The sequence below is a fragment of the Cydia pomonella genome, chromosome 7, assembly GCF_033807575.1.
Source record: "Cydia pomonella isolate Wapato2018A chromosome 7, ilCydPomo1, whole genome shotgun sequence".
NCBI lineage: Eukaryota > Metazoa > Arthropoda > Insecta > Lepidoptera > Tortricidae > Cydia > Cydia pomonella.
The window spans coordinates 9,794,059-9,812,564 of record NC_084709.1 but is presented as its reverse complement, the minus strand read 5'-3'; the positions used below and the strand labels follow the sequence as shown (position 1 = coordinate 9,812,564).

The window sequence follows — 18,506 nt, the reverse complement described above, 5'->3', positions numbered from 1 at the left end:
CCCGAAAGGAAAAAATATGGGCCCCCCCCCCTCTCTAACTTTTGAACCATGGGCCCAAAAATATGAAAAAAAATACTTAAAACAAAAACTTTAAAAATACTTTCTGGTAGATTTTTTGTTTGCGTTAGTTTGCATGACTGGCTCGCATTGGTTGCGCATAACGTGATTTTACACCAATGTACCTCTAATGTACTGGACTGGCCCACTTCGTACCACCCGTATAAGGCCCGTTTTGAAAATTGCACCCTAGTATTTCTTATCGTCAAAAGATTAGAGTTTTACATTTTAATAATATTTTGTAAAAGTAGTGTAAGAAAATATTCTTAAATTAAAAATTCTTATCATTTTCAATTCTTTTATGGAGGATAGGCAGGCGTTTGGCCACGATCACACTTGATTTAATTTACATCAATTACACAGGCAAAATGGAATAAATAAATACAAAAATCAATATATTTGTGAGGAGGTTACGAAAGATGGACCAAATTTTAAATATTTTATATTTAAGTACACTTTATCGGTGATAATAAAAATTAAATACCTACTGCATCGTTTAGTTCAAGATTAGCTGCGAAATCGACAGGAATCACAAACCCGACATTTTACAGCACATCCAATTGTAAATACCTATGTAGCTAATAACATTACTTAACTTACGCAAATAGAGCTTTGTGAATGAACGGCACCTGTGTTGTCACTTGAATGAAATCGTAAAACTAATCACATTAAAGAACATACCGAAAATATTCTTACTACTCTTAGGTTAGTAACTTAGGAATACAAACAAAATAGGATTAAAATATAACTGCTCTACGAAGCCTTGTCACAAGTTATTATATACCTAAAGTTATATATTAAATACAATGTTACAAAATCCAGGTTTATCGTAAATCGAATTTACCGTGAATAGACTATTAAGTAGTTGTTCAATAAATAATGTTAATTCTCTAGTATAGATAATTCAAAATAATGGGTGAGCTTTGGTTATTACTATTACTATTCCTAAATTATTAATAAATATGCTTTTTGCCTGGGTATATTATGTATGTCCTCTACATAATATAAATAACAACTTTAGTTAAATAAATTATTTTCGAAGATGAAAGTAATTACATACCAAAATGATTGGTAAAAATAAACCCAGGTCCACTCAAAACATAGAGTCAAAATCCAGAGTCCACAACACAATTATCAAAACAAATTAATCTGTCACTTCCACTAAATACAGTCCAGTAAAATGATACGCGAATACTAGAACCGCATCCACATCGCACGGCTACGAAATTGAAAACAAGTTTTCACTTCACGTATGCAAATGACACTAACGAAAACTATTTTCACAAATTTGCGGTTACGTCAGGAACGTGCTGATAAGCTCGACGCCCGACGCGTACCAAAGTCGCGGCACGACTGAATCGGCAACCGCCTCCAACCAGAGGGGAACAGGGAACGGAGCGCGAGGGGAGACAGGACACCGGGGCGTAGGGAGAACCACTTCGGACCGAGATAACTTTTGATCTTTTTGGAGTCATAGAAGATTTTAATGACGCATATGGCTACATGAACGAAGCACAGAAAAAGCGCACGTTAAGTGTTAAAGCATGTCAAGGGCCAAAACGACGTGCCAGAAAAAACTGAAACCAAGATTGCGGGTGACGTCTTTAAAAATAACCACAATAAAGTTAAAGACAGGCCGGATTGATGGAACTAACTTGGAAAGAGATTTTTAGATTAAAATCTCGTCTGAGACGTTTGAAATTGGATGAAATGAAATGCGAGCTTCGTTCCGCGGGCGGAATATTGCGTTTTATATTCTTCCGTATTATTTCCACATCATCTCGGGATCTCAGGGCGGACAATATTGCACAAGACTGGGTTTTTGTCCCGTCGCACATGTCAGGGGCTGCAAGGGCAGGTACACAAAAGCCGACCCGCCTCGACTTCCAACGGACTCATAGATTAATGGCGGGAATTGTGGAGTTAAGAACCCAAAAATTTACAACTGCATTGTGTTGCGCGTTTAACAAAAGAGCACAAAAGATCGGATCAGCTTCTGTTATTACCTTATCGTTTATCTGAGCTGAAGATTTCTCTCACTCTGGGGTAATACGAGAAACATTATGGTGGACTACGTACGGTACGTTTTTATGTGAAACCCTGATCTGCCCCATACGAGTACAGCTGTTTAGGAGGCGTACCGTTAACAAGCATACAAATAACCTTATTGTGATTCTCAAGTATTCTTGGGAAATGCTCCAATCTGTATAATGCATCGAAGATACCTACTTAACGTTAAAAGGGTGTCTTGTTACAGATTTTGACAATAGGCGCGTATCGGGATTCCATTCACTGAGTTAGCTAGTGATAATTATCACTGTAAAATGGTGCTATTATACATATTTTCAGTGAATAGAACTCCAATCAGCGTTTTTATCGGAGTCAGCCTATTCATAGAGATACAATAAAAAGTGATGTAAATTTGGCTACTACTTTAATTGTCATAATGTGCCTATAAAAATAATAAGTATACAAGAACAACTGTAAAAAAATGTGTATGAAGTTTCGAAGACATTTATTAAAACTCGATGAATGCCAGATGGTTGTAATGGAACTCACACAGTTAATATCCACTTCACAGCCACTTTTACTTCCCGTCGTTTTAATTTTTAATAACTTTTTCGTCTTATCTCTTATCGATTTCGTCCCCAGCTTGCGACAAATAAAAGGTACATTAAATTCATAAAATATTAAATATATCCTATTTTGCCGTATGTCTTCAGTACAGGAATGCCACAACATAAAGCAGTCGTTATGTGTGTAAATTTCACTTTTTTCACTTTAATTGTGAAAATTCTGATTGCAATTATATTCACAATCATTTCAGCACGCATGCTTAACATTATGCTTACAATTGATTCCTAATAAAGTTTCAAAAGATAAATCATTTCAAACAGTAGTGCACTAAAATAAAAGCTGCGCCACACAAGCAAGTCACGCGCTGTAATGAGTAATGGACTCGCGTTCATTACTCTTCCTTGGAGTTTGCGTCAGACTGAAGCAGCTCTATAAGATGTGTAAAGTGCTTTAAAAAGTTTGATATATCGTGTGGGGGAGCCCATAAGTATACGAGTGACGGGCTAAGCAGGTGTTAATACTACGTTGTTGTCTTAATGCATTTTTAAAAAGTGTTTGACACTTGCCCTTCTTTTGAGATTTTGTTTTTTGCGGATCTCATGGCTGAATTCAATTTTTACTTATTTTTGACTCTGTCATAAAGGTTGATTACCTAGTCGGAGGTCATGTAGGTATATTAGAATTCTGAGTTTGGTGACAAAAAATAATATGAGATATAAGTATGTAGGTAACGGGTGTTTTTCTATACTGCCCATAAGTCATCCATTTTAGGGTTCCGTAGCCAAATGGCAAAAAACGGAACCCTTATAGATTCGTCATGTCCGTCTGTCTGTCCGATTATGTCACAGCCACTTTTTTCCGAAACTATAAGAGGTATACTGTTCAAACTTGGTATGTAGATGTATTCTATGAACCGCATTAAGATGTTTACACAAAAATAGAAAAAAAAAACAATAAAATTTTGGGGGTTCCCCATACTTAGAACTGAAACTCAAAAAATCTTTTTTCTTCAAACCCATACGTGTGGGGTATCTATGGATAGGTCTTTAAAAATGATATTGAGGTTTCTAATATCATTTTTTTCTAAACTGAATAGTTTGCGCGAGAGACACTTCCAAAATGGAAAAATGTGTGTCCCCCCCCCCCCCCCCGTAACTTCTAAAATAACAGAATGAAAAATCTAAAAAAAATATATGATATACATTTCCATGCAAACTTCCACCGAAAATTGGTTTGAGCGAGATCTAGTAAGTAGTTTTTTTTTAATGCGTCATAAAATTAAAAAAAAAAAAAAAAAAATTTTTCATCAGACCCATACGTGTGGGGTATCTATGGATAGGTCTTCAAAAATGATATGATAAATGGTACGGAACCCTTCATGGGCGAGTCCGACTCGCACTTGGCCGCTTTTTTACTAGGTTGTTAACAGAAAAAACGATCAGTGGAAAAATTTATAGATTTGACAGAAATATTAATTTCTTAAAGAACTGGTTATATCTACAGAGTCAAGTTTTTAATACCTAAGTTATTGCCCAATTGAAGGCGTGGAACGTAATTTGCTTTATACGGATTTGAGTGAACATTTGTCGTTTTATATTGCCGACCGTGTATTTTTAACCGACTTTAAGATTTCAAAGGAGGTTATCAATTCGGTGTGTATGTTTTTTTTTAATGTTTGTTACTCCATAACTCCGTCATTTCTGAACCGATTTAAAAAAATATTTTTTTGTTTGAATCTATATACCTATATACAGATTAGTCCCGTTTTTGTCAAAACTCAGTTCTGATGATGGGATCCATAAGGAATCGAGGGAACTCTTCAAATGTGAAAGGCATACATATAGTTATTTTTGTATTTTCTTTAATAAATCAAGCACTTACATTTCAAAAAGTGACATTCGATGAAGTGGAACTGCTGATGATGATCCAAATGGGACTCTTCAATGATGTATAGTAAACATTTGGCGATTTGTCCTATTCGCTGTGTTTGTTAAGCAAATTAGATTTTCAAGATAAATTTTTGTCAAGTTCGAGCTCTGACGATGGGGTCCATGAGGAATCGAGGGAACTCCTCAAATGTTAAAGGCATATATGTAGTGATCTTAGTATTTTAATCAACAAATCAAGTATTTACATTTGTAGAAGTGACATTTGATGAAGTGGAGCTGCTGATGATGAACAGAATGGAACTCTTCAACGATGCATAGTTCACGTTTGGCAATTTGTTCTCTTTGCATGTTTGTCAAGCAGTTAGGTTTTCAAGGCACATTTTTATATTTCTATCCTATTTCGTTTTTTTAATAATTATCTAGTGCTTTATTTCGTGCATTGTGTGAAATAATTTATCTTAAATACAGTCGAATATCCTATTGCGAGTATCTTACCAGTCAACCATAGGGCAAATCTGAAATGCGTCAAGGTTTAAATTTAATTGTATGAAATCAAAAATCAACAATAATCGTTCTTTCACCGGTCTCCCTCATTGAAGTCGGTTTTTTCTTAAAATTATTAATTACCTAATTGACAATTTTAAAAATATATTTCACTTAACAAATTCAATGCCAGCACGAGCTACGCGCTGCGGGCGAAAAATGGGAAAAACCATATGTAATGAAAAGTGACTAAGAACAGAGAACCCGCCTAGCGATAAGCTAGCAATAAATGCGTTAAAGAATTCCGATGATAACATGTCAACATGCGAGCTAAAACTCGAAAAAAACTTGTAACAAGATCCACTATTGTACTTATTTAACTCTTATGATGTTACGCGGCCAAAACATAAATGGAATTTTCATCTTCCTAGCGCTGTCGGCTTTTTGCCGCGGCTCATGGGAACCTGTGGTCCGCTTGGACCCTCAAATCATAAAAAGAACATGATCATTTCTATGATCTAAGCTTTGACCTAATCCCAAAAACATAAACAGAATACAGATATAAAAATAAGGGTCACTGGAAACGAAAACTTTATTTAACACATTGTTAATAACAATCACTTATTTGCATAAAAGGGTTGTTTTCAAAGTTGTTAGGTACTAATGAAAGTTAGACACAACACAAAGCCAGCCTTATTGAGCTTACTGTGGGAATATGTCGATTGGTCCCTAAAATATTCATACCTGTGTCACTGCATGTATATTTTATCGTTTTTATTATTTTAATTTGTATTTTTTTTATTCCATAATAATCGTGATTGCAAACCGATCATAATTAGATAATATTTATTTGTACAACATGAGAGCAAAGTTTGATATTTCTTAGTGCTTATTTTGAGTTCCGTGCAAGCGAAAGATTCTATAATACTCGTAGATTCACGAGCGTAGCGATGTATATAACTTTGATCTCGTGTAGTACGCAAGACTTTTCACATCAGCAGTGAGAACATATTTGGAAGGTAAAAAATTAAAAATATTACTTCAAAAAAGGTAATCCTTCTTGACTATTTCACTCTTGTTTTTTAAGGTAATTAAGTTTAATTACCGCAATAAAACATAATGAAGGAAATTACAATAAATAAAATAAATAACGAACATCGATTTTGACAGTTCAATCGACACCTTTTTTTTGTAAAAAAAAACTTTGTAAGATAAGGTCCGAATTGCGGATACTAATTTTGTCAACTATAGTAAGAGTACTTAGAGATCGTTAAAAGTAGAATTACTTATTTTGCGTAATAATCTTTGTATTTTTTTAACTTCATTGTTTTGATTGTAGAATAAAATACTTAAATTAAAGTGCTTTCAAATTTTAAACTTTCTTTTTCTTTACCTAATTGATTATTACGAATGAATACTCGTTGGGTGATTTGGAACGATGCGGTCTGACTTATTTCTGGAGATCTATTATAAGCCGTCAATACACCGTTGAATTATGTTTGAATCTTTTTTTGTCTTTTTTTTTTTGCTAATGACGTGAAAGGGACAGGGAGAATAGAATCCAAATATTTCGAACATGTATTAGGCTCTGCTACGTTGAAATGATATTCGAATATAAAGGTCACTTGAATGTCATTTTGTCTCACTTAGCGAGCAAAATGAGATTTTGTTCACTGTTTTAAGCAGTATATTACAATTGTTCGAGCTGCTGCAGTGAAAAATATTTATTACTATAACTTACATAACCTTTCGTAGCTATGCCAAATTTTAATGTGGCATTAAAGAAAAAATACATTTTAATTTGTAGGTAATTGATATGATCCAAAGCTGACACGACTCGCAATGCATCTCACTTGCACTTATTATTTTGCGAGATATGCACTGCAAGTTTCGTCGAATTCGTATTAATCAAAAATAAATACAGGTAAAAAATTGGAAGTTGCTGACTTTGCTTCTATATAATACAATTATAAAAATAAATCAAATAAAAAATTATTCTAAGCATAAATCAGTTACAAATTCATGATATTGTGAATAATTTCAAATTAGGTTGTGGTTTATAGATTTACGTTGTTCTTTTGTGCATTAAACCCCTTCTAGGTGAAGGTCTCCTCCATCGACTTCCACTTATCTCTATTCTTAGCTATATGGAGCCAGTTTGGTCCAGCTGTTTTTATGATACAATTACAAGCATTTAAAAAATTTTGTTGCTAGGTTATTGTTCCAATAGGTACCTCGTAATTTTTTGACATCGGCATACATGACCTCCAATAAAATCGGATCCCAACCCTTTCAAAATAATGAAACACCACCCATTTTTTTCGTTATGCTACTGTAAATTTTAACAACCGGCCCGGCCCCAACTGCTTACCATATGCGTCCGATCGCAATCTCCAAGGAAATTTATCTCTCTCACTCAGAATCTTGTTTTTTGCCAATCCCTAAGAGATTTTGCAAATTACCTCATTTTAAACATCCTCCATTCTGAGAGAAGTATTCAGATAATTACGGCGGTTCGTCTTTACTTTCCCCGTTTTCGTTATTTAGATTATGGTGTTATGCGTTGAGGTAAAGCAGCAGAAGGATGGCCAGATTTTGAAAGGTTGTTGTCAGAGTAGGAACAAGTTAGTATTTATAGTAATCAGAATGTACAATGTCTACACAAGACAATCATTTATAATTCTTATAAAATCTCTGTATTTTGTAAGTTGTTTTGTTTTAAAAAGTATTACATACTTAAAGTAAGCACAGGGTTATTGATTCGACTGTATATGATATTATTTAGTTTTCTAATTTAATTAACATTAAAAACTCAAATTAAGTAAACGTCAATTTTTATACTTCGGTTACTCACATATTTAATTAACTTTAATATTTGTTTTATTGTATTCTGGAAAAAACAAAACTTATCATTTTTAGGTCTGTCAGTGTTTATCACTTTAATATCAAATGAATGTAGTCTAATTTAAATACTACGGTACCAACACCAATTGTATGTTCTGCATGACTTATTTAATTTTCTTCTGTGATTCTTTAAAGCAGTTTAATTTTGTTCAGTAAGCTAATTAATCCGAGGAACGTAACCGCACTGATTGCGACTGCATTGTTATTCCGCCGCCGTCCGTCCGTCCATCCGTTGTATTGTCGGTGCACGCTCACGTTCTACGAGCTTTATGGACTTTTTGTCAGTTTTTAATCCAAACACTAAAAATATTGGTAAAACTTAATAACTTTAATAATGAAGCACTTGTCAATTACACCTTATTGGAATAAATACTTAGTGTCTGTGGAAATTAGGAAAAATAACTGTTTTTTTTTTACAATCATTTCATTTAGGATCAATCTGGAATCTATGGTAACGGAAAGATCGTAAGATATTTTTCGAAACGTATTATAAAACACAACCTTGGTAGAAAAAGTTACATGTAATAAATAATATGTAAATGTGTTAATCAAGATTGTGTTAAAACCTAATAAGGGTTGTTTTCCTAGAAACATGCCAGAATAATTGGTACAAGTAAATAAGTGAAGGTAATAAACCTCCAAGATAAGCCTAGTATAATTACAGCCACCATCTATTGGAGTGTCCTACATTTCAGTACTAAATTTAGCTAGCTCCAATTCTCCGACAGCCGCCAAAGGAAATGCAAATCTTCTGGAGCGATATCAGAAGGTTACGACCTATGATAATTGGTACGAGTATGATTTCATTGATACATATTCGTAAGTTGGATTTGGCTCATGCTAAGGTTCTGAGCATCAGAAGAAAGAGAATAATCAACATTTCTATCGTTTTAAATATGGTTCAAGATATAAGATAACTAAATGAATGAATGAATAGTTCATTTGTGTAAAAAAGGGTATAAATTGATGTTACTTCATACTTTTCCAATCCTTAATTTATCATACAACAAATATTTCTAAAATTCCTGTCTAATATTAAACGTCCATTAAAAATTCATCACATTGAAAAATAATAAAAATACAATAATGTAAGGAAGCAAACTTGATTCATTGTATTAATAAAATGCATAACCTCTTTTGCTTGGTGTTTTTTAATGGTTTTCACTAACTTGCCCAATAGTTTATCTGAAATTGTACAAGTATGTGATACTGTGTGATGCAATATGAAATCTTACTATATTATTCTTGCAATTGAATACATAATTTATTTAACCCTGGCCCTATCAACACATAGTGACCATTTCGTAATATGCTTAACTATGGTTTCTGCAACTTCACAGGTCCGGATATAGTAAATTTTATCGAGATAATGAATTCTCCCAAAACGAGCAACCCCTGAGTTAGAACATGGCAAGTTATATCGGCTAGCACCCGCGGCTAGTCCGTCCAACTCAAACACTGAGAAAATTAATCCCGGTTCACTTCGTTAACTCCGGTTTAGTTGTTTTTGTAAGGTTTCTATCAGTTTTGATAAGTTGGCGCTTAAAAAAATAATTGTTCAAGATACTTTAACTATCTATATATATAATTTTCATAAGTAAAAACGATGGCAAGTAGGAGGTAGTAGGATACATTTATGGAGAAAAGGTTTGAATGTGGAGATGACGATAATGATCGGCAGACAACTATGAAAGAAAACCGCATACTGTGCCGACCCCAAATTAAAAGTGTAATTGTTTAGTTTGTAAGCAATCCGTAATTTCTCCAAACCAAATGTCTCATATACTACGTGACGATCTTCCCAATAAGATAACACCGCGGTTTTTGCTCCACATTCCCACCTCATCCCATTGTTACCAAGAAATCACTTGTAACGGTTCAGCTTTTCCACTTTCCTTAGTTTTTGTTCGATTTCTAAAATCATATTTTCAATTGACGATGAAATAAGAAATTAGATATCTAAAAACTTTTTTCTTATATTTTAATTTCTTGATAATAGTCGGAGAAAGTTTATTTTTATTACCATTCTATATTATAATTTAATACGTATTCGGCATTTTAAGTAGTAATACAGCTGTAAAATGAAAGGGACGTGGGTTATCGTAGTCATCACTTGTGACAGTTGTGACGTCGCTTCAGTAAATGTGATCTTTTGAATAACGTAAGTAGTAATGATATATTTTGTACCGAATTATTTTGTTAGGGATTAAAAATCGTAATACTCGTATTTTATTAAATGGTAGTACATTAAATGTTTGACAATTTTACGGTCTATCTCAATGTATGTACTACACACATCGTTACGTATGGTTAGCTGCAGGGATAACTGACCCCTGCATAGGAATTGGTTTGCAGGGGTTTCAACTATCTCTGCAGCTTACTGTATATATTTTTGATACGACCACATCAAAAATATGTATGTGTGGTAGATTGAGATAGATTGTAAGATTGTCAAGCATTTAATGTACTACTTGAACTCTTTCCTAAATATATGATATTGATAACGCACTGGCTAAACTTTGAATATTGAAACAAATATTGTTCAAATGTTTTAGAGCTTTGCTAAGAAACGTTTTTTATTTATTTTTGAAATCCAGGCGTGGTTAAGTAGTGTAAGTTTAATATAGGTACTTTTCAATGCTAGTTGTTATGCGGCAATACCTAAATAACCTTCTTCTGTTTTCAACCGCAGACCGATATAAATACAGACAGACTAGATCTTTTAAGACTAGAACAGATCTTGCAACACACCGACACATTATCCTTTTACTTACGAACAAATAGTTGCTCTAAATAAGAGGTTTTCCTCGGGGATCGCGAGTGGCACGCAGCTGCGGTTTTATTGTACCTAATAAAATCTCCCGAGCTTCGATACAGAAGCTTGAATTATAAACGAGATATACCGAGATGTGCGCAGATATAGGAAGATGTAGTTACGTCGTGAGCTACCGTTGGCGTGGCTCACGAAGTAATTTGTCTTTGCGCTTACGATTCTCATGCTCTTGTTCCAGTCTGTTATAATTGTCGGACGAAGCTTGAGCACGACCTTGATGTTATTTGACTGTGGCGGGTCGTTTGAATATAGGCTTACAACAGCCTAAGACGGGAACAGGAACATTTCATAAAAGGAGATGCGGAGCTTCGTGTTTGTAGAGTACACATACTCGAAAGATCGTTGTGAGACAATGTCTGTATAAATAAGCTAATTTCATTTCATCTATTCATGTTATAAATTGATTCAATGAGAGTATATCGTTTTAGATGATAAAAACCTGCAATTCTAATTTATGAGACCATACTTATTTACGTTTGTTGGGCAATTAACGCCATATGCTGTGGATAAAACGTAATGAAACTACGGCATCTTTTAAGCTTTTGTAGAGGTACACTGAAGTATTTATTAACTTCAGTATTAACGTCACTATAACCCCCGAACTAGGTTTTCCCGGTGTATGGGGTTCTTCAAAAAAGGAGTGTACAGGTTTTTGAAGGGTCGGCAACGCGCATGTAATATATCTGGTGTTGCAGGCGTCCATAGGTTACGGTGACTGCTTACCATCAATGTATGCTTGTTTGCTGCCGACGTGGTAATAACAAAACTTCCGTGAGACACCGACATATTAAATAAAAAAAAATAAAAAAATAAAAAAAAATATTATAGGACATTATTACACAAATTGACTAAGTCCCACAGTAAGCTCAATAAGGCTTGTATTGAGGGTACTTAGACAACGATATATATAATATATAAATATTTATAAATACTTAAATACATAGAAAACACCCATGACTCAGGAACAAATATCCATGCTCATCACACGAATAAATGCCCTTACCAGGATTTGAACCCGGGACCATCAGCTTCGTAGGCAGGGTCACTACCCACTAGGCCAAACCGGTCGTCATAAATAAGTAGGTATATTAAAAAACGGGTCACTCTCGTATTTTAAGTTGAAAAACGCTCGAATGTTTCACTCCGTACCGTAGTGTCGTCAGGAACAGTCTGCACCGGTCCATCAACGCAAGCTCCTGAAGACCTACTCGTAACGGAGTGAAACATGTCGAGCGTATTTCGATTTAAAATACGTGAGTGACCCATTTTTTAAATATATTTAATTACAATGAAACCTTGATAATTGGGACATGTGTCACAGGTCTCAGATAGCCAGGCCAGGTATAAATATAGCTTGCCAAGCCGAACGTAGGGCATTTAACATTTCTATGTTTTCTAACTAGGGTACCGTACCGGCCAAACATATACCTAGTTGACTACGGAACCTTAAAAAGTTTTGTCGTAAAAAAAGGTTTGTCCTAAAGGTGATATATTTTTGGCCGGTACTGTAGCTTAGCTTGTAAACATGTAAAGTTATCTAATAATATATTTAATAATTTGTTTAATCTGTTAGCTACATTGACATGTATATATATTACCTACTCAATTCATAAAACCACACATTTCAAAGCCACAACAAAAATGGTATTAAAAATTACAAAGATAAGCGGCGCTGGAAGGAACAATGCAGAATAATGTAGTGTGGAAGCCGCTGGGCGTGGTCCGATGCAAATTGCACGCCGGCCCGGGGCCGTAGACAGATCGTGAGCTGACCGCACCGGTAGCCCACGACACTCCGCCTCGGGCGCGAGCACTACCTTACCGATGAAGCTCATCCAGATTTCAGACATCGATATTTGAATTTGTGATTAGATGATATTTTATTTACGAGTATTCTTGAAAATACTATAGGCACAGGGATTATTGTGCAGTACTGAAACTTCTTAACCTTTGATACATTACCTTCTTTATTTGCTTCCGATTTTATATCTTGACATTTACACAATACTTGTGATTTGCTGATGAATATATGTAAAGGTAAAAAATACTGTCTTTACTAACAGTACCTGCTGGGAATAGGTACTAACCCATAAATTGAGATAAACGCTCATACTTAGATAGATATCTGATTCTATAATTAAGGCATCTTTATTAATGTATAACTATTCTATCTAGAATAACAGCTTAGCTTTGATCCCCGTGGGTACTTAGCCAACGTGCCAATCGTTAACATTCCGTAGCGTAGCGAATTTCTTGCATATTAGTGCGACAGTGACAGTTGGGTTTCATTCACTACGCAGCGTTAACGATAGGCACGTTGGCTACGCACCCTGCACAGTTTTTTTTTTCCAGGGGTCAGTTATCTCTGCAGCTGACTGTACTACAAAGTATAATCATCTCATAGTTAACATAATTTAATTTATTTAATGTACATTTACTTACTTACGGTATATTTATTGTGTAGTTTATTAAACTGCTGTTTATTACAATGTACGTGAGAAATAAAATACATACAATGTAGGTATATTGCTGTTATAATTATGTAAATAGGAACGGGTAATACGGTAAGCATTATCGTAAAATAGGCGGACTCGAAGCACGCGTCGTAATTAACGGTTAATTACATCTCCATTCTTAATCTACGTACGACTCACATGAAGTCGAGTACCTACTGAATAAACGTACGTCTTTTGGTAACTATGTCTGGTATTGTATAGAGATAGATCTATTTTCCATCCTTGCAAAAGTATTTGTCAAACATAGGATTGGTATATTATGCATGATAATGAGATTACTAATTGGGTCAAAATTATTTTCGTTGTCTTGTTTTTTGTCCTGAAAAAATGTGACTGAGTGTACCTTTTTTATTTATTTATTTAAACTTTATTGCACAATAAAAATAAGTACAAATGGCGGACTTAATGCCTTAAAGCATTCTCTAGCAGTCAACCATAGGGCAAAACAGAAATTCTCGAATGTGGGTGCAGTGAGAAAAATAATTCATAAGAAATGACAAGTAGAAAAGTAAATTTAAACAAGGCTCGGAACCGGTTTTTTCTTCATACAAAAAATACCGGTATTATTACGTTCTTTTTCGTTCTTTGCTTTATTATTTCATTTTTAATGGCACTGTCTAATAATGCGAAGTTGTACCTAACCTAAATACGTGATCCAGTCCTACGTAAGGTGTATAAAATAATTAAAAATATTGGGCTATTTCGAGATTTAATAATAAACCGGTTCCGAGCCCTGATTTAAAAAAAACTATTTACAATTTTGGATATTATAACATTATATACAATGTTACATAAATGATATTAGGTACTACATATATATAGACATATTGCTTTATAAATACCAATATATATATATATATATATATATATATATATATATATATATATATATACACACATAAATATAACATATAATATCAATATACATACATATTTTAAAAACTATGCATATGCGCGGAGGAGGACTAACTTGTGCTGCACTCAGCAGGTGCTTGTGAAGCATTAGTTTGAAAAAAAAAAAACTTGCTTGGGGCTTGTCTAATTGTCAGGGGAAGTGTATTCCAGAGACGAATAGCTTGAACAGTAAAGGAAGACGAGATAGAACCACTATGGTGAGGAAGCACTGCAAGTTTAAGGGACCGGGAGGAACGAAGTTCACAACCCGGACGGGAGGGTAACGAAGTTAAATTTAGACCTAAGGTAATTAGGAGCGGAAGGTTCGAATAAGATAGAAAAAAGACCTTTTTGTAAGAGATTAATTATATTTTTTTAATTGTACTCATTTAAATTACAATCTACAGCTAGAATGCATGGCAATCGACTTTTTTATGTGTTTGATAGAAAACACAAATACAAGCGTGACAGAGTGGTCAGAAACAAGACAAAATAAATAATTTTGACCCAATTAAGTGATTAAGAATAAGTAGAAGTGATAAGAGAAGTACTTAACTTAATTTGATTTCCTGGATTAAGTTTATTGAAAGTTATAGTTAGAATTATAGAAGGTAAAGCTGAAGAATTTATTTAACTTAAAATCAGGAAAACGCAACATGATTATAATAAAAATTCTCCAATTAAAAACTCAGAATAAATCAATTACGATTTGTAGCCTTTCGATCTCTCGTAGAGGTTGGCACTTGGTACGGTCTCTTATATTTTAGTTACGAGTAGATTTCATACAATCGTTACTTAACAGTTTTGAATGATTCACGGTTGATTTCACTACACTTAAATCGACCGGGATATATACCGTGATTATCTACCTTTTATATTGTTTTGATTGAGCTCCCGACATTTCGACGCAGTTACATGCATATTGTTCACAGGTAACAATTCAAAACAATATAAAAGGTAATCACGGTTTATATCCCGGTCGATTTAAGTGTAGTGGAATCATTAATTAGATGAAAGCGAAATAGCAAGTAGCTGTAGGCACAAAGGTTTAGTTCAAACGCTTGAAATGTATATCAAACTGAGTTCTTCCGTTAGTAATAGTACCATTAATGTGTATGTGTACGAACAACTTGCTAATTTTTATATGACGGTGTAATATCGCCATGACTACCGGTGGTAAAAAATTTATTATGGTAATTAATTTAGACAGCATAAGTAAATTTTTTAATTAATGTGACGTGAGGTCCGAACGCATCTACTCTATTTAAGGATTTAGCTAAAAGAATAGCAGACGCCACCGGTGATCGTGGAGCTGGCAGCTTCCTTACACAAAGAATAAGTATTGCGATGCAACGAGGAAATGCTGCCAGCATCTACGGCACCATGTTTTTAATTATTTACTTTTAGTTTAGTTTTGTTTATTTTTAGATAAGCAATTGTAATTTAATATTAAATTGATTTTATGTTGTGACTTGTATAATATATGATCTTATATTTTATATTGGTCAGCTTATGCAACTGCTTACAATTACATGTATCTTTAAGGCAATTTTCTAGTGTGATTTTGTATATAAAATCACACTAGAAAATTGCCTTAAAGATACATGTAATTGTAAGCAGTTGCATAAACTGTAACTGTTAATATATGTTATAAAACGAAATGTTGGATTTTTATCACCTTATTTATAAGCGATAATCGCGATCAGTATCTTCGTAAGAAACGATTTCAACATTTACTTAACTCATTTAATTTTTCTTGAGGTCACGTTTACTTAAATATTTAGAGGGAATTCAGACCCTATCACCAACAAAATAAGGCCCAACACATAAATTGTTACGATCATCGTTATCATGCTAAGTAATGGGGTAATTCAAACTCATGATGTCGTATTAATTCTGCAGTACGTGGTGATTATTGACCATATTTAATTACAAGTTCATTATTTTGTTGATTTTATGTCGATTCAATGAACACTGTTTGTAGCTAATATGCATTTTTGCGAATTGTATCTATCGATTGCAAAATACGAGTACCTTAAGCTTAAAACTTCGATTATATACCTATTAGTTGACTCTTTAAACTGTTTATTCCGCACAATAGGTTTAGGTTTAAAGAACTTAATTCTCATAAAGAATTACATAATTCACTTACATGAGAAAATTTACATGTTAAAACTAAGTCTAAGCATACAGTGTACCCAAAAAAAAAAACATATCATTACTATGTTTATCATGAACATACACGAATTAAAACAAAATTTTAGGTTAATTATGTCATGCACGAATGTAAAAAATATATCTAAGGTATTGAATGTTTAAAAGACGTAGTTTATAATGATAAGTTTATAGAATAAATCAGCCAATTTAATTTATAAAACAAAACAAATTAATAAAACATTAAAAAAAAGACATACCTCAGAATTCTATGCATTCAATGTAACAAAGAAAAACGTCAAACGGGACAGCAGCGGTCGAAAACATTTTTGGGGCGTAAATGTGATGAAAAATGCAAAAAACATTTCTATATTCATTTGGGAGCGTGTCCTTTCACGTCGGTGTTAGTCGAGCCTAGTGAAACAGAAAAAGCTTATGTATCTTAAAAATCTGCGAATGTATATGCTTTTTGGGTTTTATCAAGGAACCGTGTCCATGGTTTAATAAATCATAATATTTTCAGGGTACGCTGCGTTTACTCTTCTGGGAGAGGTTTTATGAGACGGATTCTGTTTCTGGACAAATGGGAAAAGAGCAAAAATGTAAAGGTCGTGGATACCTACTAAATGCGATTGGGTAAATGTGTGTTAGCTCGAAAACAATAGGGCCTGCGGAAACCATAAACAATATTTTTTACATACTGATATATAGTAACTAAAATCAGGGAATAGGTAAACAAAGTATCTTCGTGAATTACGATTTAATATTATAAATCACAATACTTAAATAAAAGAGGTAGATAGTGTTTGTTATACATATGTATATATATATAATACGATATACGAAAGCAAATTGCCCGAGTCAAAACGGAGAGCTTTGCTGTCGATACAGTCAATAATTATAATATAACAAAAATTCATTCAGTGTTTTTAATGTTAAGAACCCAAAAATATACGAGTGTTTTATTGAAAATAAAATATTTCGGATTCAAAAAAGCTTATAAATAATAATTATTTTGCGATTTCAAACATATTTTCTGAATTCTAGTCATTTACACAATTACTGACAATGTCAGATTTTATTAGGCACTTAAGGAATTAGCACACAATACTGGATAGTACGAAAAACATTTATAGGATGTCGATAGCCATTCTCACCCATTACAATTTCCGTCGCGTCTACCTCGGTACAACTTCATTAGTCATACTGAGTCATCTTTCAATGGCTTATCGAATTGCGGGCATGTACGGAATGCCTTTAGATGTTAGTGAATGCGGTTTTTTTTGTTGATCATATATCACTTTATGTTCATTAGATGTCACCTAAATATTTTTTTTACTTCTGTTTTAATAAATGTATGGAGTAACTACGTGATACTCAACTAAAATGTCAATAAACCCAATTTATAATCTAAGAGTAACGCGTCTGTATACGGACAGATAGTTTGATATTACCAGTATTCGGATTTTAGCGGCCATAATTTATTGTCTGGTGGAAAGATTTACTTAAGTAAGACTATCGATAAATTAAAGTATCGATACTTTTGCTTAATACTAGTGATCACCCCCACATTGTTTGTAAATATATTTTTATTTGACGACCGGTTTGGCCTAGTGTGTAGTGACCCTGCCTACGAAGCTGATGGTCCCGGGTTCAAATCCTGGTAAGGGCATTTATTCGTGTGATGAGCATCGATATTTGTTCCTGAGTCATGGGTGTTTTCTATGTATTTAAGTATTTATAAATATTTATATATTATATATATCGTTGTCTAAGAACCCTCCACACAAGCCTTATTGAGCTTACTGTGGGACTTAGTCAATTTGTGTAATAATGTCCTATAATATTTAAAAACAAATTTATTTAAAATATATTATTAGAAAGTATTGTTCCGTGGTCGATGATAAAATTGATAAAGTTTACACAATGCATATTTTATATGATCGCTAGGTTAGAAAAAAAAGTAGAAGGAAAGTTTAGGTTTTAGTTTGTTTCATATGAATACTTTCAATTGAATTATATTTTTACATACAAAACCTGGAGCGATCACTAGTATTAGGGAAAAGTATCGTTAGTTTATTTTATCCGAGGTCTGGATATTACAAACTTATAAAAGTCTCATGGCTACGGAAGCCTAATAAAAATGTAAATAAACTAGAGAATGATTTAAAAAAAATCCAAGGTCTCAGTGGCGGGATT

At 33.6% G+C, this 18,506-nt stretch overlaps 1 protein-coding gene across 4 annotated transcripts in view; it reads right to left on the bottom strand.

Annotated features, from left to right (window-relative positions):
- LOC133519782 (netrin receptor UNC5C-like) overlaps positions 1-18,506 on the bottom strand; it is a 172,736-nt gene that overhangs the window by 82,786 nt on the left and 71,444 nt on the right. Inside the window, exon 1 of one of the 4 annotated variants that reach the window (XM_061853873.1) lies at positions 1,118-1,418. The exons of the other annotated variants lie outside the window; for them this stretch is intronic. The gene's annotated coding sequence lies outside the window, so the exon portion shown is untranslated. Of the gene's footprint in view, positions 1-1,117; positions 1,419-18,506 lie in introns of those variants that run through there. 4 annotated transcript variants of the gene reach the window in all.